Here is a 15,584-nt window from a genome sequence, read left to right as displayed (position 1 = left end):
CACAAAAATAAAATTAACAATCAAAAATTTCTTATAAAATGATCAAGCCTTGTACTACGCCGTGTGCCGGTTTTTGAACAAACAACAAACAACAAACAAAAGAATGAGGTTAGCGGCGTTGCCAATGTCAATTTTCTAAACTACCCAAAAATCTAAATTAAATTCGCCAATTTGGGGAGAAAAATGTCCCGATTCACCAAAAATTCCCCATATGATTATTTTAACAAAAAAAAATAATTTTAATAAAAATACCATATTTATTATATATGTTAGAGGAATTAAACTGTAAATTACCTCCTTGTTTTTTAATCCCTTCCCTAATTGTCATTAAATAATTTGAGGTCACTAAATTTTCTTTCAACTGAAGCATTTGCAAAGGGAAGCACAAGTAAAAAGCAGATTATAATTTTTAAGTTGGAAAAGATATATCGTCCCGCTCCGTTTTTAATGCTAAAAATTTTACGCCATTTTCAATCAGCAATAAAATGTTGAAACTCCCCTTATTTTCGCCGCCTATTGCTAATCCCCACAAAATTCCCAATCGGCTCCGGATTCCCCAAAATTTGGGGAATTTCCCACAAATGGGCAATGCTGGAGGTTAGCGTGTTCTTTCTGAATATGCTAAGACTAACGGACTAGTGTCGAAACACAGATAGCTAGATGGACGTATTTCGGCACTTGCGTCGATGCGCTACAGGAACATTTGCCTGCGCGTCGTATGTCTTCTGGCAGTCTTTTAATTTTTCTGTTTGTCTATGGTTCCCACCGAGATTTGACGGTTATCGGACGATCCTATTTGCGTACCAACCTACCTTGGGATCGTTTAGTTACGATTTCAGAACGGTAATTTCGGTACATGGTCCAAATTGAGAACTGTTGGGCATGACTTGCGCATGCAGGGATAATCGATTTTTAACAGCTGATTCTGGTCCGCTAATGCTTCTGTCTTAGAAATTTTTTACGAATTCGAATACGTGTGCGTTAGTTTTGCTTGTGAGCTTGTGTGGAGTAAAATCGTTCGGAAATTTTAATTATTTTTTTATTTATAAAATAATGTTCAAAAACTCTAACATTGCAATGAAATAACAGGAAACTACGCATAACAGGATCATAAAAGATAGGATAGGTAAGTGAGTTAGTGCGTATACAGTTGAAACAACACTTACCAACAATTACTGTATTCTGATTCTCCATTTCAAGAATAATAATTATTGTTATTGCAAATTACAAACAAAAAAAGGGTTATGTTATGAAATTCTAAACAAAAACAAAAAATCGATCGATACACGCACGCTTGACACTGTTGACAGTCCCGAAAACAATCCACAAAGCGTTCCAACGTTGATACTTTTTGCACCGTCACGAGACTATTCGATGTCCGCGCATGCTAACAAAGTGCAAGAAAACCGATTCGAGTACGATTTCGAAACGATCCCGAAATGCTGGTTGGAACAAACCTAGTGTTTTGATTTTTCGCAACATTTGGAAATATTACTACATAGAACAAAAGAAAACACAAGAATAATCGATAATACCTCAAAAATACTGGACTACTAATCGCTGCAATACAAGAAAAATTCATGAACGGAATTATACAGGATTGATTTACAAGAGGAAATTTTTTTTATTATTGACATTTTCAGAAAAAATCGAATGAAAAGCTCATGGCAGGAAACGCCTTGCGTAACCATCTTTTGATACGTGTCAAATACTCGTCAGCGAGTAATGGCAGTAGTAATAGCATTTAATTAAATAAATTTTGTTCTTCTTTGACATTTTAAAACAGCAAAAAATATGACGATAATTAAAATTCTATCAATAACAATAAAAAACTTCAATTCAGTTCCTATAGCTAACTAAATAATAAATAGTTTGTGACATGTATTAAAAAATACTAAAATATCAAAATAAATTTCCACTGCCAAAGTAATCTTCTAATAGCGACACATTGGTTCAAATCAAAATATTGTTTGTCCAGTTTAAAAAGCGTATTTTCATTTCGATAAAAACTATATAAAAACAATCGTAAAAATACATAAATTTATAGATCGTCTCTGCCAAGAGCATTCCGAAATTTAAACAAACAAATAAAGCTAATAGCGATTGCAATTCGCATATATACTAAAAATTCGAATATAAATATAAAAAGGCCATAAAAAGCGTCTATTTTAGGCCGATATCAGGCTGAATACGAATTATATTTTTAAAAGAATTATTAAAAATCACTATAATACCACAGATTATACAGATTATAAACTTTGTTTTCTCTTTATTGTTTTTCGTGGTTCCAATTTTCGGAATCGGGCACTAGTTAGGTTACTAGTTTGCGCACATAGCACGCCCACTTATTTTCTGTGCACAGCGCCTGACCGGCACAGTTTTTAGAGAGATATCGTAAAACCGAATAGCGTCGTGCAGTATTTACGCGTGCCTTATAATGGTTACGATATGCGCGAGTGAATTTTTAACGCAACACCCGCTAATAACGTTACCGCCTGACGTAATTTGCGGATCAATTACACCAAGCGCTATTTCTAAATAACGTTTAAAAATTGCTTAAATAGGCATGTGCGAGTATTTGACAAGCCGGCGAGATCTTTTATTTTAGATTATGTTTGAATTGTTTTGAATTATTAATTTAGTTTTATTAGGTAATTTGATATTTAAGTAATTTTGGTATTTTTTTTTAATTTTTTATTTTTTTTAGCTGGGATTAGTTTTAATTAAATAAATATGGCCCAAAATATGGATTCCACCTCTTCCAATATTAAAGAACCTAAGAAAAAAGTTCTTAGTATCAAAGATTGTGCAAAAGCCGTTGCTTTTCTTGAAGCTCTTGCGAATATTTGAAGTTACACTGCTTACTAACAGCTATTAAATTGAAGAATTTGAAGAACATATTTGAACAAGTGATATAATATAATGCTGTTTTACCATAAATATTATTTTCAATTTATTTCTGTAATCTTTATACATTTTCTATATGCTTAATAGTCAAATTTTGTGGAATACCACCCAAAATACACACTTTTATGCAAACGCCTAATAATGTGAATGCTAAAATTTATTTAAAAAGAGAAAAAATTTTGAACATAACCATCAATTCGTATTTATAGTGGTTTATAGTAATTTTGTTAAATTATACGAATATTCTCGTTGAGTATTGGTTTGAAATACATATGACAGTGTTATATATTAATGAAAATGTGAGTTACTAACTCTAATAATCCTAATTCTAAACCGTTATTCAGAATCTACAAGCTTCTGAAAAGTTTACATTGAAATTACAGCGAAACAAACTTCTTCTTCTTCTTCTTTACGTGCCGTCTCTTTCGTGGAGGTTGGCGATCACATTGGCAAAATCTTCACGATTCTCGGCTTTCCTTATAAGTTCTTCAAAAGTTAGGTGAGTCCAGTTTCTGATGTTTCTCAACCAAGATAGTTTCTTCCTGCCGAGACCTCTCTTTCCTTCAATCTTACTCTTAACTATCAATTGTAAGACGTCGTATTTTTCATTTCTCAATATATGCCCTAAGTATGATGTTTTTCTTATTTTTATTATATTGAGCAATTCTCTCTCTCTGCCTATTCTGTTGTAGACTTCGGTATTTGTGATATGGGCTGTCCATGGAATTTTAAGCATTCTTCGATATATCCATGTTTCGAACGATTCGAGGCGATTCATCTCTTGAACTTTCAGTGTCCATGTTTCTGCTCCGTATAATAGGATTGACCAAACATAACACTTAACGAGCCTAGTTCTCAACTCTAGGTCCAATCTGGGGTTCTGGAAGACGTTCTTCATTTTTAAAAATGCATTTCTCGCTTGTTCTATTCTTGTTTTTATTTCCACGTCGTTGTTCAAGGTGTTAACTATCCAGGACCCCAAATATTTGAACTTGTAGACCTGTTCTAAGGTATTGCTCTCTATTTTAATAGGAATTGGTACATTTTGGTTCTTTCCAAATATCATGACTTTAGTTTTAAGAGAATTGATCTTCATCCCGTATTTCTTACAGGAGCCTTCAAGTCGTTCCATTAAACTCTGGAGACCAGTATCAGAATCGTCAATAAGAACTGTGTCATCGGCAAATCTAATGTTGTTAATGACTTCGCCGTTGACTTTAATACCGCAATCTGTTGAAGGGAAAGCTTCCCGAAAAATCGCCTCAGAATAAACATTAAATAACGAAGGAGACAGCACACATCCCTGTCTTACTCCTCTCTGTATATTGACTGGATTGGAATTGTCATTTTCAATTTTAATGTGGGCTGTTTGTTGCCAATATATATTTTTCAGAAGTGTTACATCTTTGCTGTCAACTCCCAACTCATACAACATTTCGATAGGTCTCGTATATTTGACTCTATCGAATGCTTTTTCGAAATCTACGAAACACACATACATTGGTTTTTGTTGGTCTCTACACTTCTGCGCCATCAATTGTAAACAGAATAAGGCCTCTCGTGTTCCCAATCCACTCTTAAACCCAAACTGCTCATAGCCCCTTTCTTGCTCACACTTCTTATAAATTCTGTTATGTATTATTTTAAATAACACTTTCAGTGCGTGACTCATTAAACTAATAAGTCACTGAGATGTCGAGCTGATGGTTTTTTCGGAAGCGGTACAAAAGTTGAGTGGAGCCAGTCATCAGGTACTTTTCCTCTATCATAGATCTTGTTAAAAAGCCTAGTCAGTATATCTACGTTCTCTTCTGATATTAATTTAAGTATTTCTGGATATATATTGTCAGAGCCTGGACTTTTGTTGATTTTAAGTTGTTTAATTGCCTGCAATACTTCACTATTGAGAATTTCTGGTCCCTGATCAACCGTTGGTCTTTCTGTTGGTTCTTCTCTATAGTCATTATAAAGTTCTTTCATGTGTTGTTCCCATACTTGTATTTTTTCTTGTACGGTTGAACACAGTGTACCATCTACGCTAATTCAAACCTTAATAGAATTTTCAAACCAAACAAAACCTCACTTTTTACCGATGATCGAAAGTAAATAGCCCTTTGAATGCCAAAAAATCTCTTTCAATCACTGTTTCTTACAAAAATAAGCCGGAAGTCTTGAAAACTCGTCGCTGTCGGACCTCGAAACGTTCGTTTCGTCAAACGCAGAAGTATTTGGACGTCAATATGGCAAAAGAAGATCGAGATATTCCAGACTTTGGGATATATAAAGAAATTATCCTCCGCTGGCGCTCAAAGGAACGGAAAATACAATGAAAGAAAGGATTGAATGAGCTTAAAGGTACAAAAAGAAAATAGAGATCTGTGCTCATGAGACCTATATTAAATTAAATTTTACAATGTTTAGACTGAAAACTCTCGACGGTTTATTTTTTCCCGACAGGGTGTCCCAATATTCCGTGGACGTAGAACTACTACGTATTTTTGGAATCAAACTAAACGTCACAACGTATTATTTTTGGACGTGACTGACAATATAAAAAAGTCATTTTAACACTTAGGCATAAAAATAAAGCACTTTTACGCATAAAGCTTCATTCAGAACCTCACAATTAGTTGAATAAATTAGTGGTTTCAATTAGCGTAGAAGTTTGTTCGCCTATTTTTAATGTAAGCATTCAGAACATCATAATTAGTGGTAGTAATTTTCAATTAGTCGAAAAAGTTAACAAACTTTTGACTTTTCCACTAATCATACTTCAAAATTTGCGAGGAATGTCATTTTGGCCTTTGATTATCATCTGGCAAGAAAAATTTTGGTTAGAAATCAAAAGTTTATTGTTTTATAAGCTAAATATTATGCTTTCTCTATGAATACAACAGACTACCGCAAGCTGTTGCTAGGATATTTTAATAATTAAAATTGTGTATTTTAGACATTGTGAATGATAGGCGCATAAAATCTAGTTGGCACAAAATATGGAATGTTATATTACTATCACAAATGATATTTTATAGTAAGCTTCATAAAATTTAAATTAATAATTAATGTTCGAGTTTATTTTTGATTGGTGCCCTCTAACGGCCAAACGAAGCACTTTTGTATAGAAGTAAATTGTAAACAATTTTTACCTCTCTATGATCTCTTTCCTGTTCAAAATAAATGAGTAGAAACCAGAGCAGTTTCTCTGTGCGTCTTTCGACGGCTAAAAGAAATAAAAAAAAAATCTCCTGGAGTTTAAAGAACTGAAAATGGAAGGAAAATTGAGAGAAAAGAGAGTTTAAAGGTACGAAGCCAGTAATGGAGACATGAGCCAGGTCTAAAAAGCAGACGTGCCTCAGTCGTATGACTAAATTCTGCCATGTTACGTATAAAAATCGATTCGATTGAGGTGTTTCAGAGGAGATAAGTGAAAAATTGCATTATTGTGTCTTTGAACTCTGTAGTATACTAATAAAGCCATTGTGTTTTCTTTATTTGCTCTCGAAAACAATAAGAGCTTCTTTAGTTCGGAATTAATTGTTTGAAAAATTAATCATAGTCACTATTTCAATAGCAATTAACTATTTCTTATCAGTTTTTTTTTTCAGCGTTTTTACACGTAAATAAGACATAATCTTAATAGAAATTACAGAAAAAAAGAATAAAAATTCAATAAAATCACGCAATTTTTTTGCCTAAACGACTGCACTGTTCTCTTAGCTCAGTCTACTACTGTTTTAATCAATTTTTCTTATAAAAACTTTGACGATGCGTCCCGTCAATAAAAATTCCACAAATTTGCAAGTAGCCAACGAATTGAATGGGTGGAGTGTGTTTTGCCGTGACATACTCGTCAAGTCCACGTGGAGCCCTTAAAAGCACTTTAAGAGCACTTTAAGCCCTTATAGGATACAAACCTCGGCATTCATTTACTGTGAACGAATTTTTATAAAACTTTTTACATTGTATTGTTAATAAGATATATTACAAAGTTTACCAATTTAAATTCGTTGCTTTCACTTTAGTGTATAAATAAACACACATATACAAATGCATACATACAAGATGGCTCCGTGTTCCGAAAAAGCTCTGTATCAGAATTTCTATTTGAGATTTTCACTCCCAACCTTTTACAAAATATGTGTTTAATGGTAGTTCGCATTTCAAAAATCTTTTTATAGATATACAGGGTGAGTCAAATTTATTTTTACTCTCAACTCTCAAGTTTTAGTTTTTCAAATGAAATGCTTTATATTTGTTTAGTTCAGTGAATTTGCTATAAAATTCCAGTTCCAAAAATACCTTAATACCATAGAGTCTACTGAGTGGTTTTTTAATTATATCCACGTCCATGGAGACGTCAAACTAAACATCTAGGAACCTTCGTATAAGAATTTCTAAGCGAGACTATCGACTTATTGTAAGTTTATCGCTAATAAAACGCCGTTTGCCAGCCTTTCAAATTTATAATGAATTGCATCTAAGGAACGAACATATTAAATAACGAACTATAGGAAGAAGACTATACAGGGTGTCCCAGAAATGAGTGCAGATATTTTAAGGGGTGGTAGATCTGGTCAAAATAAACATATTTTCTCTTTACCATTTTTAAAATAAATTGAAAATAACCGAGTTATTTAACTTTGAAAATTTAAGAAAATAATCGCAACATTTTGAGAACCGCCGGCAGATATCGCCAACTACATCCAATTACCCGGATCAAGCCCGGATTTCAGTTAATTCGACGCACTGTGTTGCCATAGGGAAAAGAAAGTATATGTTAAAAGTAAGTCATAAAATTACAACACCTGAGGAGTTTGCAGAGATGCATTACATTTTTAAGATTGTGATATTATTACATAAAATAAATTAAAAGTTAAATGTTTAATAATGTGTTAAAAAATGTGTTAAAAAAGTTAAATTTACAATAACTGCTCCTTTGTCGCGCCGCCGTGTCGAGCTTGCGTCATGCGAGGTTGCCGTAGTTTCAACAATTTCAAATTCAAGACACTCGAAGCAATCAAATTCTCCTACGGACGACCTCCTACGTCCTCTGCTTCTATAGGCCTCTTGTCTCGGTCTCCATTCCACAAGTCTCTTTGTCCGCCGTCCATCTGTCATCCTAGCCACATGTCCTGCCCAATTCCATTTAAGATGTAAGACAGATATCACCGCATCTCTTACTCCTGTTCGATTTCGTATTGTATGATTGGGTATTTTATCTCTGAGTGTAACTCCCAACATAGACCTTTCCATTTTCCGTTGCATGACCTGTATTCTGTGTATGTTCTTTTTTGTCAAAGTAAGCGTTTCAGCTCCATACGTGAGGACAGGCAAGACACACTGGTTAAAGATCTTTCTTCTTAAACATATGGGATTATCAGATCTCAGTATATGCCGTAGTTTGCCAAATGCCGCCCACGACAAACCTATTCTTCGTAGAATTTCGTGGGTCTGATTATCCCTTCTAATACCGATCTCATGCCCTAAGTATTTATATATATGCACTTGTTCCAAAGGTATGTTATTAATGTTTAAATTTCCACTTAGTACTAGGCTTGTCATGTATTGTGTCTTTGACAAGTTAATTTTCAAACCGACTTTTTCCGAAGCATCATTCAGCATATCCAGCATATTCTGTGCATCCTGTATGTTGTCTGTTATTAAAATAATGTCATCTGCAAAACAGAGATGATTTATCAATTTGCCATCGATGTTAATTCCTGTTGAATCCCAGTTTATCATTTTTAACATACTTTCTAGCACAGCAACCGCACAGTGTGTCGCCTTGTCTTACCCCTCGATCGATATTGAATTTATCTGTGCATTGATTTGTCGATATTCTGACGTTTGCCGTGGCATTATCATATATATGTCTTATGATTGAGGAGTATCGATGATCGATGCGACTCTCACTTAGTGTCTCTAGAAGCTTCCGCTGGTCTACCGAATCAAAGGCCTTCTCGAAATCCACGAAGACAAGCATTAGTGGTCTATTATACTCAATGCATTGCTCGATAAGGACCTTGACTGTTAGAAGATGGTCATTTGTTCCGTAACCTGATCGGAAACCTGCTTGTTCGCTCGAAAGAAAAAAGTCTATTTTATTTGTCAAACGCTTGGTGAGTATTTTAGTAAATAATTTGTATACGTGGCTAAGAAGGCTGATGGGCCTATAGTTTTTAAGGTCTGTAACGTCACCTTTCTTGTGTACAATAATGATGGTGGCGTTGTTCCACTGTGATGGTTTAGTTCGTTAATACAATGAAATAAATTTCATTGTATTAATGATACGGTTCATTAATATAAGGATTTAGGTACATTATATTAATGAAATCTGTTCATTGTACCAATGAATGTGTTCTTCAAATTAATGAACACTGTTCATTGTTTTAATGAACTTAGAGTTCATAGAGTTAATGAATTACTTTTCATTGTGCCAATGAAATCGTTCATCGGCTCAAAATTAATGACTTAATTCATTATATTAATGAACTTTTTCATTATATTTATGTCGACTTTTGGTTCAGTGTATATGACGCGCCACCCTGTATAATTCGATTTCAATCAAAATTTCAATGATTAGAATATCAGCAGAATAGGTATAGCTTGAGCATTAGATTCATTTATTTCAATAAATTTACTTAGAAAACAAATTAAAAAAATCAAAAAATTAAGAAGGAAATAAAAAGAATTTACTAAAATTACTAAAATAAAAAATTAAAAGCAACGGAAAAAAATGGGTAAACATTTTATTATTTTATCTATAAAATACAATACAGAATGCTTCACATTAATCCATTCACAGTAATTGATTTCCGAGGTAAAAGTCTCTGGGCACTCCATTACTAAGTTTCAAACAAATTTTTATCTATTAGAAATTTAATTTGGTAATAGTTTCGACGTCCTCGAAGACGTGAACGACAACTTCTATTGATTTCTCTATATCAACTTCGGTCTCTATAAATATTTACGTACAAACCGTAGGAGCCAGAGTTCGTCTGGCTAACGATTCACTCTAATTCGGCTGATGTAATTTAATTTTTTGGTCTAGTGATTTTATAGCGTCGTTTAACCTTTTGTACTTGAATTAGTGTCGATTTTCGTGTTGGCTGCAGCTTGATGCATTTTGAAGGTGAACAAGCAATTATTTCTTTCTTTTTGTTTTGTTTCTTCCTCGTTAGAAGCTGCTTTATTTAAAACGATACTTTAAAGTCTTTTAAAACCTATTAAAATCATAATTTCTCCTACAGGTCAGTGTCCATTTAGAGAAGGGTTGCCAACCGTCCTCTATTCCAGAAGCTAGTTAGCTGCGAGAGTCTTGTAGTCATGATTACTAAATCCCGCTTAAGATAGGCTGATTAGATTAGGGACACCTATGCAGGATGCAAGAAAACCGCCTATCGAAATCTCTTCTTTACGGTGAGCTTGTAGAGGGCAAGAGGAAACCGGGTGGACAACTCAAAACATACAAAGATATTTTCCTTGAAAACCTACAGCCACTAGAATGTGTAAACAAGGCTCAGTACTAGGCCCCATTTTATTTCTTCTTTTTATTAACGACATTGCTAATATAAACATCAGTGGTAAAATATGTCTTTTTGCGGACGACACTAGCTTCACTTGGAGCAACAAGGACGTCACGGCACTTCATAGGATTATATCAAATGACTTAATCACCATTAAATCTTGGTGCGATTCGAACCTCCTGATTCTCAATATTTCTAAAACTAAAGCTTTGTCGTATAAAAACTCGCTGCAGCCTTTTGTACTTAACAACACCACCACTGACGTTGTAAAATCTGTAAAATTCTTAGGGCTTGTTGTAGACAATTCACTCAAATGGGACATGCATATCGAGTGTTTGTCGAAAAAATTAAGCTCTGCCTGTTTTGCATTAAGATCTGTTTCTAAGGAGCTTAACTTGTCAGTGGCTAAAACTGTTTATTATGCACTTTTTGAGTCGCACCTCAGATATGCCCTTCCATTCTGGGGTACGTGTTGTGCGACTCAGTTTGACCGCATTTTCAAGCTCCAGAAGAGAGCTGTTCGATATTCACTGGCACTAAACATTGCTAATCTCATTGCCAGGCCTTTTTTAAAAAAATAAAAATATTAACTCTTCCTTCCTTATTTATATTTGAATCCGTTTGCAGCTTCTCAAGCAAGGCCATCTCACACTTATCCACTCAGGAACGCCGGAGCAAGATCTTTATCTACCTACCCCACGCTCAGAGTTAGTTAAAAGTTCAATATTATACAACTCGAAAAAATGACCACCTGCATCACCTGCCATTTGAACTCAAATCCATAACATCATTTTCTTCATTTCGCAAAGCATTGAAATCTTATTTACTAGACAAGGATTTCTACGCCGTAAATGAATATTTTGATAATCGAATTTGATCTTGTAAACTCTGGTCTAATGTTTGCTATTATTATATTTACCAATGATATCGAAATAAATTTATTTAGAGGTCATTGATATTTACTATAAACTTACTAAATATTTTTGAATCTTATTTTTATTTTTTTTTATTCTTTGACATTGTAAACATTTTTAAATGTTTATTTTAAATAATAAGACTGACAATGTAATTTGTATAATGTTTTGTATTCTCTTTTGTTTGTTTGTTTGTTTACTTTACCTTTGTCTACAAACTGTAAAATTTTTTGACAATAAAGACATTTATTTATTTATTTATTGCAAAGGAGAGAGGAGTGCGCATCTTTCTCAGGCTGACGCATCAATAAGTCTGAACATTATATTTTAAGCTCTCTTGTTTTGTTTGTCACAGTTTATACCAACGAACTAAGTTTTCCATTTTATTTCAACGCGAGGGATAAAAATGGAAAGACTCTAAAATATGACAGAACAAACGCTGATACGGATAGAAAATTTAAAGCGGGCAATGTCGCAAACAAACCGCGGCAATTCCTGACATTATTCAGCTATGTGTCTGGCTTAGTGACCGGTTTCTGGTGGCCGGAATATTTGCCAAGATCTGCGAAGCGCGAAATGGCCTTATTTACTCGGCGAAACCTTCGTAATTCTCGAGACAGCAACCGGTGTCAAGAGGAAGAGGAAGACGATGTGATAGTATCTCGTTTCTCCAACTCATAAACATTTCATTCTAACGGAATATTATTATCCAGGCGCTGAATTAGCGTAGATGAATATTTAATGTACTTTTAACTTTATGTAAGTGACGAACTCAGAACCAGTAAGTTTATTCTAATAATTTATGATATGAACAAATGTATAGCTGTCAGATTTTTCCCTATACCTGTAGTTAGACGGTATTACTTGTAAAATTCATAGTTCCAGACAACGGAAAATACCCTAAAAATTTTGATTCCCTTGAGGGTGTCGAAATATACGTTTTATGCCCCGTAAACGGCCGTATCTTTTTTTACGTTAACTTAGAGGTCTTTTTTTATAGCTTCAATGTACTGTATATGGTTTTAATTTCAACTCGATGCCTCCACGCGTATCCGAGACAAAGGTTCTTGACAGACAGACAACAAGTGATCCTATAAGAGTTCCGTTTTTTCCTTTTGATGTATGGAAATTAAAAGTAAGAAAAAGTGTCTCGGATACAAACAGATTATGAAAAAAATATACAATTTGACAAACGAATCAGAAACAACGGGACAACGATAATAGAAATGCAATTTTTAGAAGCATAACCGATTTCTAAAATTCATAAAATATCCAGAGGCGTTACCAGTAAACTTAAAAAAAATCTCACGCTGCACAGTTAATCGAGGTATACGACGAGGTCAAACAAGACTTCAAGCAAGGTCATAATTCATATAGAAAAGCGCATTCTCACGACTCGCGTACTTGACAAACATTTGCAATTGGTATACAGGGTATACACGATGCGTCAGGCATCTATCCGCGCCGCACTCCCGCCAGACCCTGTAGACCAATAAAAATACTTGCCAAGTATACGAGTCGTGAGAACGCGCCAGAATAAAAATATGATAAAACGTTCATTAAGCTTTGGAATCAGTATGAAATTATGCAGTTTAATTTGTAATAGCCAATTTAATACGGAAATTCAAATAAAATATATATTCTGGAAAAACTCCTCTGCATTATTCATTATTCAGTAAGTTATCTATAATAAAGGCATTACTATTTTTAACAAATTTGAAGATTTTAGAACACACTTATTCAAAAAAATATTAAAAATTTTGCATAATTGCTGAATGTCCAGCAAATTGCATTGGGTCGATCCACTGTCCACCGGTTAGAGCTTTGAATAAGAATAAGGGAGGAGCATAATGCTATCCATGTATTCATGCATGGTGGGCGGAAAAAACACTCTAGGGTGGGGATCCTTGACAGTTCTGTTTGACGATTCATTTGACACATTTAAATTTGATTTGAAATTTTGTGGATTTGTCAGTCTTTACGGAGCTTATTTTACGTTATTTATTATTTATTCTACTACTGATAGTTGTATAAAGGTAGTAAATTTAGATAGAAATTGTGGCAGAACTTAAATTAACAGTGACACTATCGCGATTTATCGAAAAAGACTCTAAAATAGTTGGTTGTGTAGCGTGCGGTAGATCTCGGCAAAAATTGAGTGAAATAATGGGAACAACTTTTCGCTAGTAAGTGACTATATAATATACATACGTGTAGTAAACCGATCATTTATGAAATTCACTTAAATTAACTAAATTATATATTTTTCTTGAATTTTAGCTTTTATTTATTACTTGTCAAAGATTAGATGTCAAAGAATTTAGATACGTTAATTTGACTTACCTGCTTCAGTAGCGTATCGGATGTTTGTGTTAATAAATACTTATTATAACTTATATATTTTTATTAGAATTATATATTTTTATAACAATTTTAATAACTACCAACATTTATTCACGACGTAAAATAAAACAACAAATTATTGAGTCTACCCCACGTCTACCCTACATCATAGTTTTACAATTTTCAATAAAATTAGAACGACACTGATAAACCGGAATTTAAGTCGGCCATATTTGAGGCCCATCATGGTGTACCTAAGATTTTTGATATGCTCCTTCCTTAGTCTTCTTATTCAATGGTTGAAGGTGTGGTCAATACACTGATCCGCAACTGATCCGTTCCCGACTGCGCCAATTATATTTCTCCGAACGTTGAGCGTGTTTTAAAAATATAACTTTATTGAGAAGGTAGGTAATACAGTACTAAAGTTTAACACAGGATCGTGAACAAGATTGATTCTATATAGGGATTACAAGTTTTTATATATAATTTAATGTTAACATAAGCATAAAACTATTCTAGAATATGGGTGGCTTCGTTGGCAGCTTCCATTCATGGGATGCCCATAACTTACTAAATAATTATTTATTATCTATTACTAATATTACTAATTAATCTAAAGAGAGAATCTGGAACTTAAGCGACCCTAGCCAAAAACCCCAAAGCTAGGTCGCGACAATACTATACTTTAATTTTGTTATAGTTACGTTGCAGCTGCCGCCGCACTAGCCAACAGACTCGGATCCATACCACCCAATGCAGGCAAACCTCCCAATCCAGCCAGATTAGCGAACAAGTTTATATTAGATAGATTACCCAATCCGCCCATCGATCCTATAGGCAACCCGGCGAACGGCATGAGCAGCGGATTGTTGATAAATAACACTGATAAACCGGAATTTAAGTCGGCCATATTTGATGCCCATCGCGGTGTACCTAAGATTTTTGATATGCTCCTTCCTTAGTCTTCTTATTCAAAGGGCTAGAGGCCAGATGTGTTCGACTATCTCGGGAGATTTAGACACTGGCCAACTCGGTAGGCCATTGACAATGACATGGCCGGGGACCGGAATCGGCGTTATCAAAGTAACAACAAAAAGAACACGTTAACTTAAAATCCCTTATTTTACGTTTCTTTTCGCGAGATGAAGTATTTCGTGAAAAAGAAAACTAAAAAGAGTATAAACATAAACGCGACTTTAAGTGAAGTTAATTGTATCTTTTCTAAATTTACGGGCTCTTAAAAATTACGTTACATCTGACAGGAACGGCTACTTTTTCCGTTAAACTAAAACTTACAGCTTTCCGCAGAACGCCTCCATGTACTCCGCAACTTGCCGCCGTGCTCCCAGTGAGTTGTTGTTAACTGACCAGTTTTTTTTATTTTTGTTCTGGGTACGTACAAGAGCGAACTGGGAAGATTAATGCGCCGTGCCGGTAAGTTAGAGACCTGTTTTTACCCAAGGAGTTAAGAAGGGATTGCGGCTGGCGAGATAAATAAACCGCTGCTAGAGGGCGTTTAAATTCTCAACGGCCACTTCTCAAATTGATTCATTATAATTAGGTTTATAAAAGTTGGCTCTTTAAGTCGACAAGCAGAGGGATTTATTTTGTGTTAGTCTCGAAGATTTATTGTTAACGAAACACTAGAAGCAAAGTAGTTCTTCGGAACTTTGTGTGAAACTAACGTATCTTCCTAAAACTAAATAGATACATTAGAAAACAAAAAAAAAAGTAACCATCAATTCGAAGTTGGTCAAAGAATATTCTAGAGAAGCGGAACAAATTATATCATACAATCTACATCTACAACTACAGGGTCCGGCAATAGTACGTCGGGTAGCTCCTAGAAAAAAACTTAGGAATTTTGTTTGTGTATACCTAAAGTATGTTT

This window comes from Sitophilus oryzae, unplaced genomic scaffold, assembly GCF_002938485.1.
Source record: "Sitophilus oryzae breed Bouriz unplaced genomic scaffold, Soryzae_2.0 scaffold_1436_pilon_pilon, whole genome shotgun sequence".
NCBI lineage: Eukaryota > Metazoa > Arthropoda > Insecta > Coleoptera > Curculionidae > Sitophilus > Sitophilus oryzae.
The sequence above is the reverse complement of the archived record's forward strand: the minus strand, read 5'-3'. Positions refer to the sequence as shown.